We start from the raw sequence: 21,834 nt of genomic DNA on the forward strand, positions 1-21,834 counted from the left end.
CCAGTTGCTACATGCAATTGTATAGTAGTAGGCTCCATGGGTGGTGCAGATAATCATCTCCCCTCTCCATGAGGCTCAGGTCTGAACCCAAATCTTGGTCAAGCTGGTACAGTGTTCTCTTCCAAGGCTTGACTGTTCAATAGTTGGTGGCAATGTGCATTCCATTTGCTTAAACAAAATTCACTAGGGAACGCTGCTATAACAGTGCTGGTGGTCACAGTAGCAGTGAAATATTTGGGACTAGTTGGTTCTCCCTCTGTTTTACTCTGTACTCTCCTGTTCCCAGATGATGCAGAGGTTTTTTCAAAAAGACAGAGCTCCCAACAGGAGGAGACAGGCCATGCAACACAGGGAGGCAGACAACTGGGAGGCAACCACTCATCCAGCCCTTCTTATATAAACAGCTTACTTTAGCAGCCCTCATGCTGGAGGATAGTGGGTAGCCAGTACTGCTGCATCTACCAACAACCACATTTCTAATTGATGTGGAGAGTTGTGTCCTCCATCCCCAGCCATACATGCTCTCGTACACGGTAATAGTTAATTTTCTCAAAGCAATCTGAAATTGTTTTACAAGCAGCAGCATCTCTGCAATGCTTTGGATGTATTCCAGCATGACAGAATCTACCTCCTTCTCTAGTGGTGAAAATCTGTATGCTACTTCCAGTGCCATAGAATTTCTCTTAGGTTTTTCCAGAGCAATCCACAGTGATTCAGCTTTCCCCTCCCTCTACATTTTACTGACTACTTTTGTTCTCCTAATATAAAATGCTGTTCCTTCCCAGAGCATATGATAGCAGATAAAGATTATAAGACCCATCCAAAAAGCCCATTTTCCTTTCCCACTGTAGTATCACAGAACCCATCTGACCTTCAGTTTTATTTTTAATTCTTTACAACTAAGGATTTTCTGTGTTTATCCCATGCTTTCTTGATTTCTAATACTGTTTTCGCCCTACCACCTCTCCTGGGAAGCTGTTCATTTATTCACTACCCTTTCACTGAAGATATATTTCCTGATGTTACTGTTCAGTCTATCCCTTTGGATCCTCAAATCATAATCTTGATTGTAAAATTCTCTTTCTGCTGAAAACTGCTTGTTGCTAATGAATTATTTATACATTTGAGGTATTTCAAAACTTTTTTTTTTTAAGAGGTTTACATTACTAACACTTATCGGAGTAGAACATAAGAACATGCCATACTGGGTCAGACCAAGGGTCCATCAAGCCCAGCATCCTATTTCCAACAGTGGCCAATCCTGGCCATAAGAACCTGGCAAGTACCCAAAAACTAAGTCTATTCCATGTAACCATTGCTAACGGCAGAGGCTATTCTCTAAGTCAGTGGTTCTCAACCTTTCTAATGCCGTGACCCCGTAATACAGTTCCTCATGTTGCGGCGAGGACGGGGCTTTGGTCATATGGGGGCGGGGTTATGGATGGGGTTGGATTTTAGTGCATACTTATTTATTATGACATTTATAAACAGAACCACCATTCCTCATAAAACAATAAAATTAAGAAACATAAAGCATCAGTTATAATAGTAAAACCATACTAATAAAAGAATATTTTAAAATTACTGATAAATAGAATTTCTGTTAATTAAAATCATATACATTTTTATAATTTCCCAAACACCAATAAAATATTTCAAAACAGCACATATATCAAATAACACACAATAATTAAAACTAATAAGGATTTTAAAAAGCCCCTGCTGTCCATACATGGGAGCTCTTGATTTCCAGTCACCCTGATATTGTCGAAGATTAGGAGGTTATCCTCTCTCTCTCACACATACTCTCACATGTCCATTCTCTCTCACACATACACTGTCACATACATACACATTCATGCTCTTATACCCACCATAACCTCTCGCTCTCACAGACACTGATACACTCTCAGGGTGTAAGACACTCTACCCCCCCCCCCCCCACTCACACACACTCTTACTCCCCTGGATTTTCTCATACACACTCATGCTCTCACTCTTACTGGCTCCCTCACAACCTCAGAGCCTCTCAGATAAAACTCTATGCAGCAGAAATAATGCTGAATGTTGAGAATTGTGTTATGCAGACTAATCTGGAAAATGCACTAATTTCTACATGAGTCATAATGAATCAGTCCTCAGCTGCAGGCTTCAATTCATTATCCTGGCTCCCTTTAATTTAATGTTTGCCAAATACAGTTCATGTGTAACAGCAATCCTAATTCTCCACCAGATCAAGCTGATTTCACATCCCACTTCATACTTTGTTACCTCCAGCTGAGTCAAACAATTAATCTAATTACTGCCACTGCTGCCACGTGGCTATTGGGGAGGCGCTGATTGCTGCTATTGGCACTGAAGCCCATTCTGCTGCCTCCTCTATGCAGGCCCCCTGGGTTTCCACTTCCTCCATGTTGATCTCGTACATTGTGAGATCCGCCATAGAGAAAGTGCTACTCTTGCACATTCCCAAAGATTACATGTACCAATCAGTAAAAAGTAATTTATTTTTTTTTACATCTGCTTCCCTTTATTTTTTTGCCATTTCCTTTTATATTGCCTTTTTTCTGTTTCTTTTCTCTCCACCTGTCTTCTTCCCTCAAACACACAGTCAGGTTCTCATTCTCACATGCATTTCTCTCTCAAACACACATACACACACAGGATCTCACTGTCACATGCTCTTTCTGTCATGCAATCATTCATACACACAGTCTCTCACTGGCACAGGCTGTCTGAGTCTCACACACAGGCTCTCTCACACCCCCACATGCTGCCTTGCTCAAGCACAGGCTCTCACTGTCACATGCTCTTTCACACACACAGAGGCTCTCACATGCTGTCTCTGCAAACACACACAGTCTCTCAATTCACTCTCACACACAATCTCTCAACACATCTCATACTCGCACACACCTCTCTCTCACCTCTGGGCCTCTTCTTTACGGGTTACCACAGGATAGGCTCTGCAGCGGCTCTGGTCTTCTCGGGCCGCGCAGCTCCTCTTCTGCACGCGGCTGACGCGCCTCCTCCTTCCTGCCCGTGCGACTCCGGCAACATTTGTCTTCCGGGGCGGGGCAGGGCGGGCAGGAAGTAAGTAGGAGGAGCACCGCGACGCGCTCCCTTTTGGGGTTGGAGGAGGCAGGTCTCCAGCTTCGCCCCGCCTCCCCGCAGCAGCCGCAGCGCCGCGGACCGGCAAAAAACCCCAACGGCCCGGTACTGGTCTGCGGACCGGGCCGTTGGGGTCGGTCCGCAGATCAGTTTTGGTCGAACGACCAAAACACAGGCGACCCCTGTGTTTTGGTCATTCGACCCCCGCCGGGGTCGCGACCCACAGGTTGAGAACCGCTGCTCTAAGTGAACTTAATAGCAGGTAATGGACTTCTCCTCCAAGAACTTATCCAATCCTTTTTTAAACACAGCTATACTAACTTTCTCCGATTAGTTTTAAATGTGCCACATGCCAACTTCATGGAGTGCCCCCTAGTCTTTCTATTATCCGAAAGAGTAGAGGCCTGGGGTCCCCCTTAGAACTCCGTGAGCAGCGAGGGGGGGGGGGGCGGGGGTGGTTGTTACAGTTGCAAGTATAGGCAACAGTGAAAGGACCAAAGAAACACTTATAACTATAAAAAGAATAATTCAACAAAATTAACAAATAGAATAACATCAAATAGTTAAAAACCCATATTAAAATATTTCAAAACAGACACATCAAATAATACCTAATAAGTAAAACTAGTAAGGATTTTTAAAAATTCCCTGCTCTCCATATCTGGGAACTTTTGATTTCCTGATGCCCAGAGATTGTCATGGATTAGCAGGCAGAGAGGAAGCAGGGGTTACATACATATACTCTCTTTCTCTCATATACACACACATGCTGTCCCTCACTGAAACATACAATGCTTTCTCCCACATACACACAATGTGCTCTCGCTCATCCACACACATTGCTTTCTCACTCACCCACTTACACACACACACACATGCTCTCATCCATCCACATACACACACGCATCACAATCACTCTCACTGACTCCCTCACATACACATGCAGTCACTCTCACTGGCTCCCTCACACACATACCCACAGGCAAGTTCCAATTGGTTCTCACACACACAGACCTCCAGGCAGGCTCCCATTCATTCTCACACACACAGACTCTCAGGCAGGCACCCATTCATTTTCTCATACACACACACATACCCCCCAGGCAGGCACCCATTCATTCTCACACACACACAGACTCTCAGGGAGGCACCCATTCATTCTCTCTCACACAGACACTTACACACAGACCCCCAGGCAGATTCACATTCATTCTCACACACATACACATACATACAAAGCAGCCTTGGTGCCTCTTACTCCTCTGCTGCCACTGTCACCGCCGCTGTGTACCAGTTGGGGAGGAGGAGATCCATCGTTCCAGAAGCCCGCTCTACTTCTCCTCCTTTGCAGACCTGGCAGTATTAAAAATTAGCACTTCCCCCATGCTGATCTCGTGTATCACACACTTTTAATCCCACAAGGCCTGCACAGATGACGAGACAGGCTTATTTCACCTGCCGGTGCAGATGTGCACCTTCTGCACCATCAGGCGAACTAAAGAGACAAGCCTCCTTTTTGTCACCAGTGGGATGGGGTCAACCGGCAGACTCATGGGCATCTTTTCTTCACTGCCGGCAGGATGAGGTCCACTGGCAGACTTATGGGCCTCTTCTTCTCTTTGCCGCCGGTGGATGGGGTCCACCAGCGGCCACACAGGCTTCTCTATATCAGTTGTCAGCACACAGCTGATTACTGCTCGGTGATGCTCCTCCTCTTCCTGCCCCGCTGCTGCTCTTTTAATTGGCGGGTGCTGGGGCCGCACTGCTTTCTCTACTCTGCCTCTGAGGTGGATGTCCAGGTCAAAGCCCTCAACAAAGGCCTGCAATGTCAGGCCATTGTTGATGACATCATTGCAAGATGCCGGCGGACTGGCGATTATGGGGCAAATTAAAGAGGAGGGCTGGAAAAAATCTTGTCATCAACATCTTGTCCATCCCTGCTCTAGGTTATTTTTATTTAAACCTTTAAGTCTCATTTCATAAGGCCAGGCTTTGCACCATTTTGGTAGCCTATTTCTGGATTTCATTTACTCTCTGGGAAATTCACTCTATGGAATTGGAGTACAATACCCTAGATGAGGTTTCATCAATGATTTGTACAGAAGTATTATCAACTTTTTTCCCTACAAACCATACCTCTCCATTTGCACCTTAGATGATACCTATATATGGTTGCTTTCCAAGCCTGGTTTTCATAACACAAAATACGATTGCAACCCCATCCAAGTCTTCCTCTTCCATGGTAGTCTCCACATTCATAATCATGTTAATAAGGCTTTGAGCATTTGCACACTTGACATCACATTGACAACTGCAGAGTTGGCTTTTTTTATTGTTAGTTTTATTTTTGCTTTCCAGTTTTCTCCTTTTGAGTTCCCAGTTCCATTGGAATTGGCCGCTACTAGCTCCTAGCTCTTCACAACTACTTGGTGTTTTCCCCATTTCATAAACTCCATCCCATCTAGCACAACCCCTGCAGCAACAGTCCTAGGTCAGGACCACAGACCATGACTCCTTGGGGAACCTGGTATGCTTGCACCCAAGACTGGCCACTAGGTATTGCTGATGCACGATGCTTGGGACTCCTTCCCTATAGGGGCTGTAAACATTACTTCTATAGCAGCCTTAGTTCCAGCTAGCCTTGGAGGCAGACGTTGAGCTCCGGGATCAAATCCAGGTTCTCTGCATGGTAACTAAAAGAATGGGATATACCTATCCAAATATATGGATATCATGGGTCAGAGAAGCATAATAAACTATTGATCCAAATTTTTTCATCAGTAGTTTTTGAGTCTGTCAGAATCTGAATATGCAGCTATTTATTTTGTTCTACCTTGCTTCAGGCATATTTGTGATGAAATATTATTAAGTTGCAAATTGGCAAAACGTTTTCCCAATATCTAGGCATGTAAAGGAGATTGCTGTGATTTCCACAGACACAGTTGGTCACACAGAAAAGGAAACAATAGGAGATTAAATTCTTCTTTTCCTATGACTAATAAATGGGCAGTCCACAAGCTCCAACTGACTATTGAAAATAAATATCTGCTGTTGCAGAATTCTCTATGAAAATTATATATGCATGTAAATCTAGCTTGAAGTACCTGCTCAGGTTACTTTATATTGCTAATCCTTATAATAAAATATATATGCCACTGCAGAGTTCTGTTTGGTCCTAAATACAGTATGCAAATCAGATGTGACTTCCAGAAATTATTTAAGGTTTCCAGCAGTGTCCCATCAGTTCCCATTTATCATTTCAACATAGAGCTAAGGTAAAACACTAGTAAAAAGCACATATACATATGTTCATATGTGTAACCCTGAGGCAGGTTCAAACCAGAACCGAAACATCATATATAGAATATATCTATATTAAAACTGATCCATTTTCCTGATGAAGATTTGTGTATGTTTTTGGTGGGCATTCTTGCATTTGGCATCATGGGGGAAATTTTTAATAATACTACTGATTTTGGATAACTTTTGATAATTTTGAATGATAGAGATTTTCTTTCTTTTTGGATTACTATGTAAAAAGGCCAGTTCACGCAGTTTGGGTAATTGGAACTGCTCATCTTCACCATATCCTTGCCCACACTGCTTGAGATGGCTCTCTTACACCCATCAGAGATATCTCTCACAATACCTCTAAACTTATACACATCAGCAAGTAACTTAAATCCTTAGTATTGTCAAGGGTTCTTTTTTTTTTTTTAAGTATGTTTTATAGCTGCATGTTTGTTTTCTGATTTTGGAGAAATCAAACTCCAGTCTAAATTATTTTATTGATTGCTTTTATTCAAATCTCATATAATAACAGAAGCCCTATGATAGTATTTCTGAGTCCTTTGTGATCTTGTAATAGTTACTTTAATGTTGTGATTAAATTACCTCCCATGCGTTTTCTGGTGAATTCTTGACAACTGGTGTTTATAGTGTACATCATGCCGACATGTAACAGTCAAAACATTTGGGTAGCTTTATCTTAAGTTATTTGTGGATTTCTCTGTGTAGTCCATGTGCAAGATGGCAAAAACCTATTTCATTGTTTAGATTTTATTGGTACAATTCTGGCACCAGCATCGTACATTTTCTTGCATCTTGTATTAGGGAAGGCCTACTTGGACTTCTCAATCCCAGCTATGAAGTGGAGGGAAAGTTTCAGAAAAATAACAGGGAGAAAGAGATTACAACCAATTTTCTTTGTTTTGGGTGCGGGGGGGGGGGGGGAATTGGTATTAAACAAGCAAAGTATGGTGTAAAAAATGAAGAACATTTCAGTGGTCCCCTCTAAAGATAAGAGTTGGGAACACTGAAACTGCATTTACTTAGAATGCATAGTATTAATGAGCAGCATTTTTTAAAAACCTTGTGATAAAGATAAAATGTTTACGAATAGTAAAAGAAAAATAATATATTAGAGAGAATTTGAAAGTAAATGGGTTTGCGTAACTGTTTTGGTCTACAGTAGCTAGCAACAGTGCTGTAAATGTAGCAGAATTCAGATTAACATCTTTGTGTCTATTTTATGGCTGATCTGTATCTCAATTGTCCTCTGACAAGGACTTGCCTTATCTATGCTTTAAAAACATGCCTCTGTGCAGTTGTGGCAGAAAACATTTTGACACATAAAGGAATAACACTTTTGATGGTCGCTGATTACGTGAATATTTTCTGGTGTTGCTGTCAAGCCTGGATGCAGAACTTGCGCCCTGGACGTACAGCTGTTCTGGCAGTTTCTGTACATTTTGATGGGGAAAAGGGAAGAAAAATGCTGGCTCAGTTGTGGAATGCTAAATACTTTCCTTTCCTTTATTTCTCCCATGTTTTGTTTGCACTAAGTTATTTCCATTGCACATGCTTGAACATTGTAATTGCTGTATAACCGTGGGATGTGATGAAAATGACAAAAGGCAGAGAATTTCCATCTAGAAGTTCTTAATAGCCTTCTGCTGCATTAAGCCAGAGCTTCACCCTTCATGGTTTGCAGTGAATAAGGAGGGATTGTTACAGAAATTTTCTATTGGCGATGATATCAGAAACATTGCACAGGAAGCCTTGTCTCCATTTACACGATAAGTACAAGTTTTAAGGTTCTTTGATTTAGCGTGGAGGCCATCATTCAGTAGCTTGTGTCTCTGTGCCGTTTATTCGATATTGGACTTTGCCATCAACAAGGAGATTAGTTTGAATGTATTAAGTAGGCCAGCTTATTCTTTTCCTTGTAGATGTGTCAATTCTGGGAATGGGGAACAGGTTAAATTTTAGTCTTACGTGACTGATATTGAATGTAAACTACAGATTAGAATCAAGTCATTGGATTCAGATGCCTTTTTTCCTGCTGTAACTTATGCAATTTTTTGTCACCTTTGAAAGTTTGTCAGATATGCTGCTTTCTGAGTGTACATTTTTTTTCTTAACCAAAACGTGGTGAATTTGTCTTCACTAGTTCATCTACCTCATATTCTATTATGATTTGGAAATGTGTGCAGTTGTGGCTAAAATTGTATGTTTAAAATGTTTCTTTTTTTTTCTTTTAATTTGATGAATATATTAAATTGCAATTTAAATGACAAATGTTCTTTTCTTTTTTGCTTCCTTATTGGTTATCAGACCTTTCAAGTTTGAAATCAGTGTCATCTCCAACTGTTTCTTGCTCACAAGAGTTTACTAAAAAAAAAAAAAAAAACACAATACACACAATAATGCTCCAGATTATGGATTCTTAGTTCCATAAATCAAAATGAGCACACACTTTTTATTTCTTTTTTTTTTCTCCTTTAAAAAAGAAGTAGCCAAAGAGCTTTTTTTGCTGGTTTCACAGTCTTCATATTCTGTCATCAGTACTAACTTTTGTTGCTCGTGGCAGAGGTTTTTATTGTTTTAATCCATTTCACAAGCTTGAACATTTTCGAATGCAAGAAGAGACTGCTATACTCCAAATCACAAATACAGATTCCTAAAAGGAATAACCATTAACTAGTAGAGATGTGCATTCATTTTAAACGAATTAGACGATTTCAACGAAATCACAGCACATTTAAAAATTGACCTCTTAATGAGGAATTGCCCCTCTCCTAGATTTAGTGAGCAATTAAGCTTCAAAACAGATTATTTTTTTGTGGCTAAACTAAGCATTTTTGCGGAGTATCAAGATTTAACAAAGGCTTTGGATGTGGTTCTAGAATTGAAATGTGCAAAGAATAATTATTGGGATGTTCTGAATTATAACTGAATTGAGTTTGGAATAATCATGCCATCCTGTTCGATAAACTGTGGATATTTTCACAGTCCCAAGGTAGATTTGGAAATAATCTGTCTAGCTAATAGAGATATATATCGGAGGGGTTGTTCATTTTGTGGTGGCACATAAGGGGGAGATTTTCTGAAAAAGAGCGCGGCGACACATTTGGGATATCTGCAGTTCCCTTTATTGGAGCGGACTGGAAGGTAACTTCCCTAACCCCCTACCTAACTTTCCTCCCTTTCCCTCTCCTCCATGATCCCTAAACCCTATCTATCTACCCTCATTTCTTTTTGTTCAAGAACTTACCTGCTCCTTTGGAGCAGTAGTATGTTTCGCGCGCCAGCCAGCTGCTAGTGCACACTTCCTCGGGACAGGGCCTAATGGCCACTGTCCCAGCTGGCCCCTGCTCTGCCCAGACCCTGCTCCCGGCCTGCCCTTTTGACGGAGCCCGGCACTTCTGCACATATCTTCCAGTTTTTGCGCACGCCAAGCTTAAAAATCTACCTTTCTATTTCTTCGCCTCACTATGGCCTAGATTCATCAAAATGCTATAAAGTTCGCCCAAACTAAGGAAAATGGGCATGACTAGCATCATTTTTTAGTTACTGCAAAGTTGCTTCGTGTTGCAACACACCCATTTTCAGAGAGAGAGATTCTTTTCAAAGCCCTCCTAGTATTCTACTATTTATACCACTATAAGAGGGTCATCTAGTAATTCAAAGTGAGGTTTTGGTGGGGGACTAGGATTTTGGAGTTTTACATGCACAGTCAGAAGTACGAACAGCACAGTACACATCAGTGAAGATTGGATGTGATCTGGAATGAGGAAAGATACATAAAGATGTGATTTCTACAATGTTCTCTCGCCCTAGCTTGATGCATCCCTACCTGGGTACTATCAAACTAAATTTTCAAAATTTGCATAAGTATCTCGCAATGCAATAAATATCGCATGCGTTATGGTATTTTCACGGGCATTAGGGCCCTAATGCCCACGATGACGCCATAACACACTTTGATGAATGACCCTGTCCATTAGCAAAGTTAAGTCTTTTCTCCAGTTTCCAGTGTTTTCGCATCATTTGATTTCCTTAGATTGGACCCTTATGATGGATCCTAGTCCCATCCATAGCACAATCTTGTCATTTTTTTAAAATCTTTTTTTACCCCTCCCTTGAGACACTGGGCAGATCTAACTGGCATTGTTTTAGTTATACAGCTAAGAAATCAATAGAAATAGGGGGTCATGTAATGAAACTCCAGGGAGGACAACTCAAAAGCAACGTCAGGAAATAGTTCTTCACGGAGAGGGTGGTGGATGCCTGGAATGCCCTTCCGGAGGAGGTCGTGAAAACTAAATCAATGAAAGATTTCAAAGGGGCATGGGATAAGCACTGTGGATCCCTAAATATTAGAGAATGGAAATGAAGAAAAGAGTGCATGGGGGTAACTTGCTGGTGTGGGGGTTACTACCCTTAACCAATAAGCCTGATACTTCTGATGCAACTTGAACATTGCTCTCTGCTTCAACAGCAAGAGAGAACAGGAAATTGGACTCAGAGCAACCAGCAAGTGCCCTGACATTGAAGCTTTTGGGAAACTAAATATGGGGGTGATCTGTATGGCATGGCAGATGCTATGCAGCAGATGCTTATTCAAAACAACATCATATTATACCATCAGTATTTGCCGTAGCCTGTTAATTAGCTAGATAATGAGACCTCATATATACTATGGCAGGGTACCGGTGAATTAGTCCCTGGGTGCCAATAGTTCAGTAATGCGGTGATAGACTCTGCGTACACCGTCACAAAGTTATAATCATAGGTCTCACTAGATGATCAGAGTACCGACAAAGTGTAGTCGGTTACTAGGTATTAAAGGCAGTAGAAAGGATAAACACTTATCGTAGCATGTTTGGCTGATATTGCAGTCAGGGACTCAGTACTGGCGTGTTGGGGAACACGCCAGTACGTGTTTCTGGGGAACCTTCTTCAGGGGCCGCAGTATGCGGCCCCTGAAGAAGGTTCCCCAGAAACACGAGCCGTGTCGGGCCAACACGCCAGTACTGAGTCCCTGACTGCAATATCAGCCAAACATGCTACGATAAGTGTTTATCCTTTCTACTGCCTTTAATACCTAGTAACCGACTACACTTTGTCGGTACTCTGATCATCTAGTGAGACCTATGATTATAACTTTGTGACGGTGTACGCAGAGTCTATCACCGCATTACTGAACTATTGGCACCCAGGGACTAATTCACCGGTACCCTGCCATAGTATATATGAGGTCTCATTATCTAGCTAATTAACAGGCTACGGCAAATACTGATGGTATAATATGATGTTGTTTTGAATAATTGTCATAGATTACATCATACATTCAACAGTCTTCATTTATATTAATGCAGCAGATGCTGACATGGGCTTGCTGGGCAGACTGAATGGAGTGGTTGGTCCTTTTCTACCGTCATTGTCTGTTTCTATAACTTTCAAAAATCTCCGCTCAGCCCAATATGTGCACATATATAGCCATGCAAGCTACTACAGTATTTTATAACCTTTACATGCACACAGATTATAAAATATGTATATGTCTGATTACATGCAAATACCTACAATGCATGTATATTTTACATGTGAAAAAATATAACTTGTGTAAAACCCTGATTTATAGATAGAAGTCAGTATATTTTAAAACATTTATTTTATTTATTTATTTAAATTCTTTTAATATACCGATGCTCAAGACGAGGTCTTATCGTACCGGTTTACAATGGAACTAGGGGAAAACCAATTAACAACAATATAGAAGGTAAAGTTACATTGAACAGGGAGCATAAACATGGGCATTGGAGGAAAAGACAGATTCAAACTAAAACAACTGGAGAGAACTAAAATAGTAGCGAGACATATGAAGATTATAAGGTTGCTGAATTTGGCTGGGGATTTATCTTAGGTAGAGCATAACATTTCCAAAGGAAGGGAGAGCAGGGGAGGTAACGGGGGGGGCTGGAAATAGGGAAAGGGTAGGTAGGTGGGAGAGTCAATATAGGTTGAAGGGGCTACTTCAACTGTATGCTTGGGCGAACAGCCAGGTTTTCAGCTTTTTTCTGAAGGATAGATGGCATTGTTCCTGGCGTATATCGGGGGGAAGAGAATTCCAATGGAGCGGACCCGCTGTCGAGAGTGCTCATTTATGAATGGAGTTGTGGACCATGGCTTTGCTTGGGGGAGCCTGGAGAGAGCCTTTATATGCTGATCTGATCGGCCTTGTGGAGGCATGAAGTTCAAGAGGGATGGAGAGTTGGAGTGAGGATTGCTGGTAGACCGATTTGTGAATAATAGTAAGAGTCTTGAAGAGTATTCTATAGTGGATGGGAAGCCAGTGTAGGATTTTTAGGACTGGAGTGATGTGATCCTTACGACGTGCGTTTGTAAGAATCCTGGCCGCTGCATTTTGTAGCATCTGTAGAGGTTTGGTAGAAGAGGCGGGGAGACCGAGTAGTAGTGCATTGCAGTAGTCAATTTTTGAAAATAGAATGGCTTGGAGAACTGAACTGTAATCATGGAAGTGTAGGAGTGGTCTTAGCTGTTTTAGGACCTATAGCTTGAAGAAGCATTCTTTAGTTGTTGTATTAATGAACTTTTTGAAATTCAGTCTTGAGTCTAGGGTTGCTCCAAGGTCTCTCACCTGGGTTGCTAGTGGAATGGTTGTGTTGTTGGCGATGGGGTTATTATCGCTAGGGGAGATGACAAGGAGTTCTGTTTTTGATGTATTGAGAACCAGGTTGAGACTCGAGAGAAGGAGGTGGATGGAGTGCAGGCAGTTATTCCAAAAATTTAGTGTAGTGGAGATGGGGTCCGAGATGGGGATTAGAATCTGCACGTCGTCCGCATATATATAGTGGGTGAGGTTGAGGCTGTTGAGTAATTGGCATAACGGAAGTAGATAAATATTAAACAGGGTAGGAGAGAGAGATGAACCCTGTGGTACTCCTTGTTTAGAAGGGACTGGGTGGGATTCTTTGTCATTTATTTTGACTTTGTAGTACCTATTGCAAAGAAAGGATTTGAACCAGAGAAGTGCAGAGCCAGATATGCCTATTTCCTTTAGACGGTTGATGAGGATTGAATGATTTACAGTGTCGAGCGCTGCTGAAATGTCGAGGAGAGCTAGAAGGTATGATTGGCCTTTGTCAAGGCCCATCAGGATGTTGTCTGTTAAAGAAAGGAGAGATTCTGTGTTAAGGCGTTTCCTGAATCCGAATTGGGAAGTGTAGAGAATATTGTGAGAGTCCAGGTAGTCTGTGAGTCGGATGTTAACTAGCTTTTCCATTAGTTTGGCTATGAAAGGTAGGTTTGCAATGGGGCGGAAATTTCCAGGGTTGGCAGGGTCCAGATTGGGTTTTTTTAGTAGTGGTTTCAGAGAAGCAATTTTTAATGAGTCAGGGACAGAACCTTGAGTGAGGGAGCAATTAATGACGTCGGCCAGAGGTTTGGCAATGGTGTTGGGTATTGTGAGAAGGAGTTTGGTAGGAATTTGGTCCAATGGGTGCGATGAAGGCTTCATATTCTTGATTATTGATTCAATTTCCAAGGATGATGTGGGTTCTAAGGATTCCAGTTTCTGAGTGTGGATAGTTGGGGGGTAGTTATGGCTAGGTGGAGGCAGGGTATTTGATGCGGAGTTAGAAGATGCCAGAGGAGCAAGTAAATTCTTGATTTTGCTGTCGAAGAAGATTGCCAACTCTGTGGATTTGTTTTGGGCTTCTTCTTCTGGGATGATGGGTGGAACAGGGGTGGTAAGAGCTGCAACGTATGAGAAAAGGCTTTTTGGGTCGTATAGGAAGCCGTGTATTTTTTTGACGTAGAAATCCCGTTTGGTGCGAAGAATGGCTGTCCTATAATAGCTCATTGTGGTTTTGTAAGAAGCGAGAGAGGTAGGGGGAGGGATCCTTCCGCCAGCGTTGTTCTTTGTGTTGCAAGTCTCGTTTGAGTTTTCTTAATTCAGATGAAAACCAGGGTTTTTTGTTGGCGCAGGCTGGGTTGATAACTTGTGTACGGAATTGAAATCATCAATTTGCTGATACCTCCAGAGGTTCACCCAGTCCTTGCCCATGTCATTGAGACCCCCCTCCAGCTCTTCACCCTGAACTCTCCTCAATTCACCCAAACCTCCCACCCAACCAATAGCGGACAACAGTGGAATCTGATATTAATTGTGCAGGATAATTAGCAGGTGTAAAATTGCGCAAATAAGTTGCCAAATGTACTTGCTTACATCTCTTATAAAATTTCAACGTATGCATGTTCTTCTTGGCCCCATTCAAGAACACCTCTAGACTGCCCCTTTTTTTTGTAGGTAAATATGAGCTCAAAATTGAAAATAAATGCATTCTTTTGATGTTTATAAATAGCATGTATGCAAGTACTGTACATGCTAATTTTAAATGTGTAACTCCTTTGAAAATTAAATACATTGCATGAACATTTTGCCACTTCCTAATGACTTTTTGCCTGAAGAAAGTATGCCAGATACCTTTAAAAAACCACATACAAATACTGCAGATTTTGTTTCTAAAACAAGTTAATTTTGTTTTCCAAAACTTTTTTATTGAGGATATCAAACGCAAATACAACAACAGGTCATAGTTAGGTCCCATACAGTAAGGTCTGACATCTCAACAGGGTTTTGAACATTTTCAACCCCACTAGCTTCCCTTCCCCTCCACCCCCATCCCTCATGATGTCCCTTATTCAGTCAAGTTACATGTCCAAACATAAAAGCTATAGCACTATGAAAATCAAACAAACAAAAAACCCAGCAACTATCTAGAAGATGATCAAACACAAGCAACTGAGAAATGTCCCTTCTTAGATAGGAGGCCGTGTGTGGCCGGATGTCGAGTCAGGTAGGGGAAATAACTGTTTTGTGGCAGGGGGAAGTGAAGAGTAGATCTGGTACCAGATTCCCGTGAACCATAATTTCTTTCTTGCTGTGTAAGAGGAAAACAGAGCTCCGTATTCCAACTGGAAAAGTTCTGTCATGCGTTCTTTCCATAACACACCATCTGGCGGTACATCCGCCCACCGTATCAAAATACATTTCTTCATGATAAGGCATGTTTTGGAAAAGAAAAATATATTATCGTGATTCAAAGAAAGATCCCCCACATTATTTAGCAAACAAAATGCACACGACCAAGTAATCGAGTGTTGCGTCCGTCGGTTGCAGATGGCTGCGATGCTCTGCCTTACCTCTTTTTCTCCCCTTTCACTCTCTTTGGGCAAGATGGCTGCCTCCGGTGCCGAGTGTTAAGGGCCTCAGCGTTTCCAAACTATCATGGGCGTCCCCATCCACCCTCCTCACTCCCATGGTCTCCTAGGGCGTGAGTGCGCACATCTCCTACGCTCAAATACATGTCATGGAGCGAACTTTGGAGGCGGCCCCACCACATGACGTCAGTACCTCCAGGTATATCTAGCCTCCACTACCACTTTGAGTTAGCAAAGACTTCGCTTCGCTACTCTGACTGCTCTAAGCTGCATGCTTAGATGCCGCTTTCATGCTAAGAGCCTCGCTCCAGTAGAAGCTCTATACACCCGCTCCTCGGGGGTCTCTCTCTTCTAACTTCCCCTCAAGGTTCCTCACTAAGACAACCACTCCTCGGGAGTCTTCTCTCTATTCTACTTTCAGCATATTGGACCATTGGGTACTCGCTCCTCGAGGGCCTATCTACTTTTATATCCTGCACCACGGACCTTCGGTCCCACCATTCTACCACCAGGAAGACGCCTTCATTCCATGAGTACCTCTACGATCCGGCACTCCAACTCCACCCACCAGCCGCACTGCGGGCTCCCGCCTATCGTGAACATCTGGGTGAGACTATACTTCTGAGCCTGTTGAACGTACTGGCACTTCGTGGATTAGTGCCTTACCTTCCTGCTTTCACCATCTATCTACAGCAGTACAATAAAGATTCTACCCATTCTGTGTCTGCTATCTGTGTCAGCCTATCATAGTGGTTCCCCACGGGGCTCCTCCCCGTGGATGGAGTCATCTCCATTGCGACCAAGGGTCCACAATGCCTCATATCATGGTTGCAAACATATCGAACACTAAGGTATGAAGATTCCCAAAAGGTTTGAATCCGTGGACAATCCCAAAGGGCATGAATCAAAGTAGCAGGTGATTGTGTGCACTTCCCACATACCTCTGAGGTCGCCAATCCCATCCGATATGCCCTTTGTGGAGAGCAAATGATTCTGTGAAACACTTTACATTGCATTTCCCTCAAATTGACATTAGTTGTAATCTTAGGAATGGACTTATAACATTCTTTTAACATCAAGGTATCTATTTCTTCCCGCAAATCCCCCTGCCATTTTGTCACCAATCTATCCAGTGTAGGGTATTCAGAAACATTCTGACAATATTTATACAGCAATGATAAAGAGCCTTGCCTCCCTTGAAACGCATGAAGCAGTAATTGATAAGAGGCATTTTCTACTGGGTGTTCAGTCTTGCCCATAATACCTTTTATGAACATGGTTAGTTGAGCATATCCCAGAAAATGAACACTCTTGGTTCCCAACTTCACCCGCATCTCATTGAAATCTAATAGTTGCCCAGTAGCGGGATCCAAAAAATCACCCAGTATGCCATCTACCAAGGCAGGAGAAAAACGTTTAGAAAACATTTCCCTAAAATTAAGCCTCTGGTTCCCCTTGAGCGGATATTGCAAAGACAGATGTAATGGTAAACGTAAAAGACTGCGACTGTCTACCCAGGTACGTCTCATGTTAAAAACAAGTTGGGCAGCAATACCTAGGGACTTCAATTCTCTGCGGTTGAGATGCAAGGCCAACTTAGGATCTACTGGCTGGCATATAGCTTGGATTAGCGTATACTCAGTATAATGAGAGGTTCCATACAACCAGTCACCCAAGAAACAAAGATTTGCTGCCCATACATACTTTCTGAAATCAGGCAGATTAAATCCCCCCTTTCCCTCGGGGCTGCATGGTCACATAGTTCAACCCTGCCTTTTTCCCCCTCCACAAAAAGACCATAGATAGAGCATTGTACTCATTTTAAATCCTTACCCAGCAGACTTATAGGCAACATATTAATCAAATAGAGCATTTTTGGCGCTGATACCATCTTTATAACCGCAATCCTGCCCTGCAGTGATAGGGGCTGTGTTGCCAGGCCGTCAACTGGCCTTGAATCTTGTCCAGAAGGGGATACACATTAATAGAGTACCATTTATTCGTGTCTCTATGTATTTTGACCCCAAGATATTTTATTGTAGCTCCTGCCCACTTGCCCGAGAAATCAGGCCAAGTACTTTCCAAGTTGCCCCTAATATCCATAGCCTCTGTCTTATCGAGGTTCAATTTAAAACCTGATACTACCTGATAGTCGGAAAATATCTGTAGAGCAGCAGGAAAGGATGTCCTGGCTTTGGACATTAGTAGTAGTAGATCATCTGCAAATAATAGGGTTTTGTAACTACATGACCCCACTGGAATCCCCTCTATTCCTTGGTGATTCCTCAGGGTATTGACCAAAGGTTCAACTGACAGTATAAAAAGCAATGGGGACAAAGGGCACCCCTGCCTAGTGCCTCGACATAGGGGAAATTCTGCAGAAAGAGTGCCATTTACCAAAATACGCGCCATAGGATTAGTATATAATGTGGAAATATAATCATGTATTTTACCCTGTAGTCCAAATTTAAGTAACACTTTCCGCAGAAAGACCCAAGACACTCTGTCGAGAGCTTTTTCAGCTTCGCAGGCAACTAACAGAGGTTCTGGGATAGCTCTAAGATGACATCGTTCTAGCACACAAAGCTAGAGCGTCTACCGGCTACAAAGCCTACTTGATCACCTGCAATAATATCAAGCATAATATTTTTTAATCGATGGCCAAGATTTTGGCATAAATTTTTATGTTTAGGTTCAGGAGTGATATAGGTCTATATGAGCCTGGTAAAAGAGTGTCTCTCCCGGGTTTCGGCAATAACACTATAGCTGCAGCTTTCACAGAGGGGGGGGGGCATTTCTCCATTTAAACACGTAGTTTCATACAGCCCCCGTAAGGCTTCTGGGATCTCGTTACAGAAAGTTTTATAAAAAAGTGAGTCAAACCCATCAGGCCCTGGAGCCTTCAATGGCAGTAATAACATCCGTGACCTCTTCAATCTGCATTACCTGATTAAGTTTAAGGCACTGTTCTTCAGATACAGAGGGGCAAATTACCTGGTCCAAAAAATTATTTACAAGGTCCGAACCCGCTTCTTCCGTGGAGTATAAGGCCTTATAATAGTGAGAAAATACTTGAGCTATATCTGCTGTGACAGTTTTAACCCCTTCCTTAAAGTCTTTAATAGCTGCTATAAATTTATGGGGTTCCTGACTTGAGAAGATGGGCAAGCATCCTCCCAGATTTGTTGGCCTGATGAAACAGTCGGTATTTATATGCCTACAAAAACTCCACCGCACTTGTATAGAGTAGGTTATTAATTGCTACCTGCGTGGCTTTGTAATGAGCTGATACTGGATTGAACGCATTACCAGAGAGCTGTTTCTTAAGACCACGCAACGTTTTCTGGAGATCTACGAGTGTTTTGTTCATCGTTTTCCTTTTATGACTCACATAGTTTATGACCTCATCCCGCAGTACTGCTTTTGCAGTTTCCCAGAATACCGGCTGTGGATCCATAAAGTCTAGAGGAAGTGAATGAAGAGAAGAGGCATGGGGGTGGCTTGCGGAAATGACGGCTACTACCTGGAGATGAATATCCTTATTCAATAAACATACACACGGTTAATGCGACTCCAACATTGCTCTATGCTTCAACAGCAAGAGGAAATGTGGAAAAAAGGATTTGCATCCACATAAAAGCAAGGGAGTAGCTTGCTTGTTACGGCGGTTACTACCCCAAACCAAAAATGCCTGATACTTCACTTGCAATGCATATCCAGCATAGCTCTATGCTTCAACGGCAGGGGGAATGAAGAAAAGATATTTTATATTCCGACATCTACCAACAAGGACTGAATTACATAGTCTGGGTAAAACAAATAAGCATGGGTGTAGCTTGCTTGTTACAGTGGTTACTACCCCAAATCAAGCCTGATACTTCACTTAGAATACATATCCAGCACAGCTGGATAAACCTACCCTAAATATCTTGGGCAGGATAGCTTTAATAAAAATGATGCTCTTACCGAAGATTCTGTGTGTATTGCAAATGATGTGTTCAGGAAGTATTTTAAAAGAATGCTCCAAGTTTATTTGGAGGGGGAAACAGGCTCACTTGAGCTTAGCGAAAATGGTGGCTCAGGGAGGGAGGGAGGGTGGGGCTTTCCAGACCTTACATTTTATAATATGGGTTGTTTGCTATGGTCCTTGGGGGATTGGATCCATAAGTCTAATATATATTCTGATACTCAATTAGAACAATTATTGGTGAAGCCTCTTGATATCAGATACATTTTGCATACACCAGCTGAAAAACTTCCCAGTTCAATAAGTAGACATATACTGATCCACAGTATGTGAGTGATATGGAAATTTTGCATAACCATATCTCTCTACCTTGGAAAACATCCTTATGGTTACCAAACTGTGGCAATTTGGATTTTATACTGGGCCAACAGACCAGATGTTTTAAAGAAATGGCCAAGAACAGAATAGACACTATACAATTTTTTTTATAAATCCACATACAAATGATATTTATGAGTTTGCCCACTGTCAGGCACAATTTGGTTTCAAACACTCTGATTTTTTGGCCTATCACCAGTTAGCCAGTTATATTAAATCTATTTATTTATTTGCTTTTATATACCGACAATCATTGGGGTATATCACATCGGTTTACATGTTAACTAAGGACTAAGGTGTCTTATTATTATTACATTGTAACAGTCAGAAACTCAAAACTTATAATTACTAGGGATGTGAATCGTTTTTTGACGATTTAAAGTATCGTCCGATATTTTTTAAATCATCAAAAATCGTTAAAGAGTGCGATACAATAGAAATTCTCCAGATTTATCGTGAAAAATCGTTAATCGGGTTTGTGTCCACTAACGGGAGTTATTTGGGAGGAGGGCGGGAAAACCGGCACACCAAAACAACCCCTAAACCCACCCCGACCCTTTAAAACTAATCCCTTACCTTCCCCCACCCTCCCAAACCCCCCCAAAACGTTTTAAAATCACCTGGTGGTCCAGTGGAAGCCCCGGGACTGATCGCCCGCTCTCGGGCCGTCGGCTGCCACTAATAAAAATGGCACCGATGGCCCTTTGCCCTTACCATGTGACAGGGTATCCGTGCCATTGGCCGGCCCCTGTCACATGGTAGGAGCACTGGATGGCCGGCTCCATCTTTAAAGATGGCGCCGGCCATGCCCGCACCATTTTTAAAGATGGCGCCAGCCATCCAGTGCTCCTACCATCTGACAGGGGCCGGCCAATGGCACGGATACCCTGTCACATGGTAAGGGCAAAAGGCCATCGGCGCCATTTTTATTAGCGCAGCCGACGGCCCGAGAGCGGGAGATTGCTCCCCGCGCCCCCACTGGACCACCAGGTAATTTTAAAATGTTGTTTGGGGATGGTTGGGAGTGTTGGGGAGGCTAAGAGGTCAGTTTTAAAGGGTCAGGGTGGGTTTTTTGTTTATCGGATCGGGCGCAGCCGATAAACAAAAAACCAATCGGGCCGGACGATAAAAATTATAAGAATTGAATCGGAACCGGAACCGAACCGATTCTGGTTCCGATTCACATCTCTAATAATTACATTGTAACGGAGGGAACTTAAGGACTTAAGTTATTATATTGAAATAGTAGGCAACTCGAGTGATTATTACATTGTCTCAGTAAAAACACAGAGCAGTTGGAACTTAATTGTGGTTCATGAGCATACAATAAGGCTTAGTAACATAATGATGGTTGCATTGTTTCTTGAGATAGCGATGGGACGGGGGAATTGAGGTTTAATTTGTGGGCTGGAAGCCATTTCGGAATAACCAAGTTTTTAGATTCTTTTTGAAAGACTGGGTTGAGGGTTCCAGTTTGAGTTTTGCAGGGAGTTTGTTCCATAAAAAGGGGCCAGCTATCAATATGGCGTGTTCTCTGGTTGTGGTGAGGTGTGCCTGTTTTGCGGAGGGTAGCAGGCCGGTGTTTTAGGATCTGAGGTTTCTTTGGGTGTCATGGAGGTGGAGGACGTCTTTTAGCCATTCTGTATTTTTATTGTAGATGGTTTTGTGTAAAAGGGTTAGGGCTTTGTATTGTATTCTGTGGGTTATGGGGAGTCAATGGAGGGCTTTAAGGATCAGTGTGATGTGGGAGGCTTGACTGCTGTTTGTTAGGGATCTGGCTGCTGCATTTTGGAGTAATTGAAGGGGTTTGAGGGAGGATGAAGGGAGCCCGAGGAGGAGGGAGTTGC

This window comes from Rhinatrema bivittatum, chromosome 2 (assembly GCF_901001135.1).
Source record: "Rhinatrema bivittatum chromosome 2, aRhiBiv1.1, whole genome shotgun sequence".
Taxonomy (NCBI): Eukaryota; Metazoa; Chordata; class Amphibia; order Gymnophiona; family Rhinatrematidae; genus Rhinatrema; species Rhinatrema bivittatum.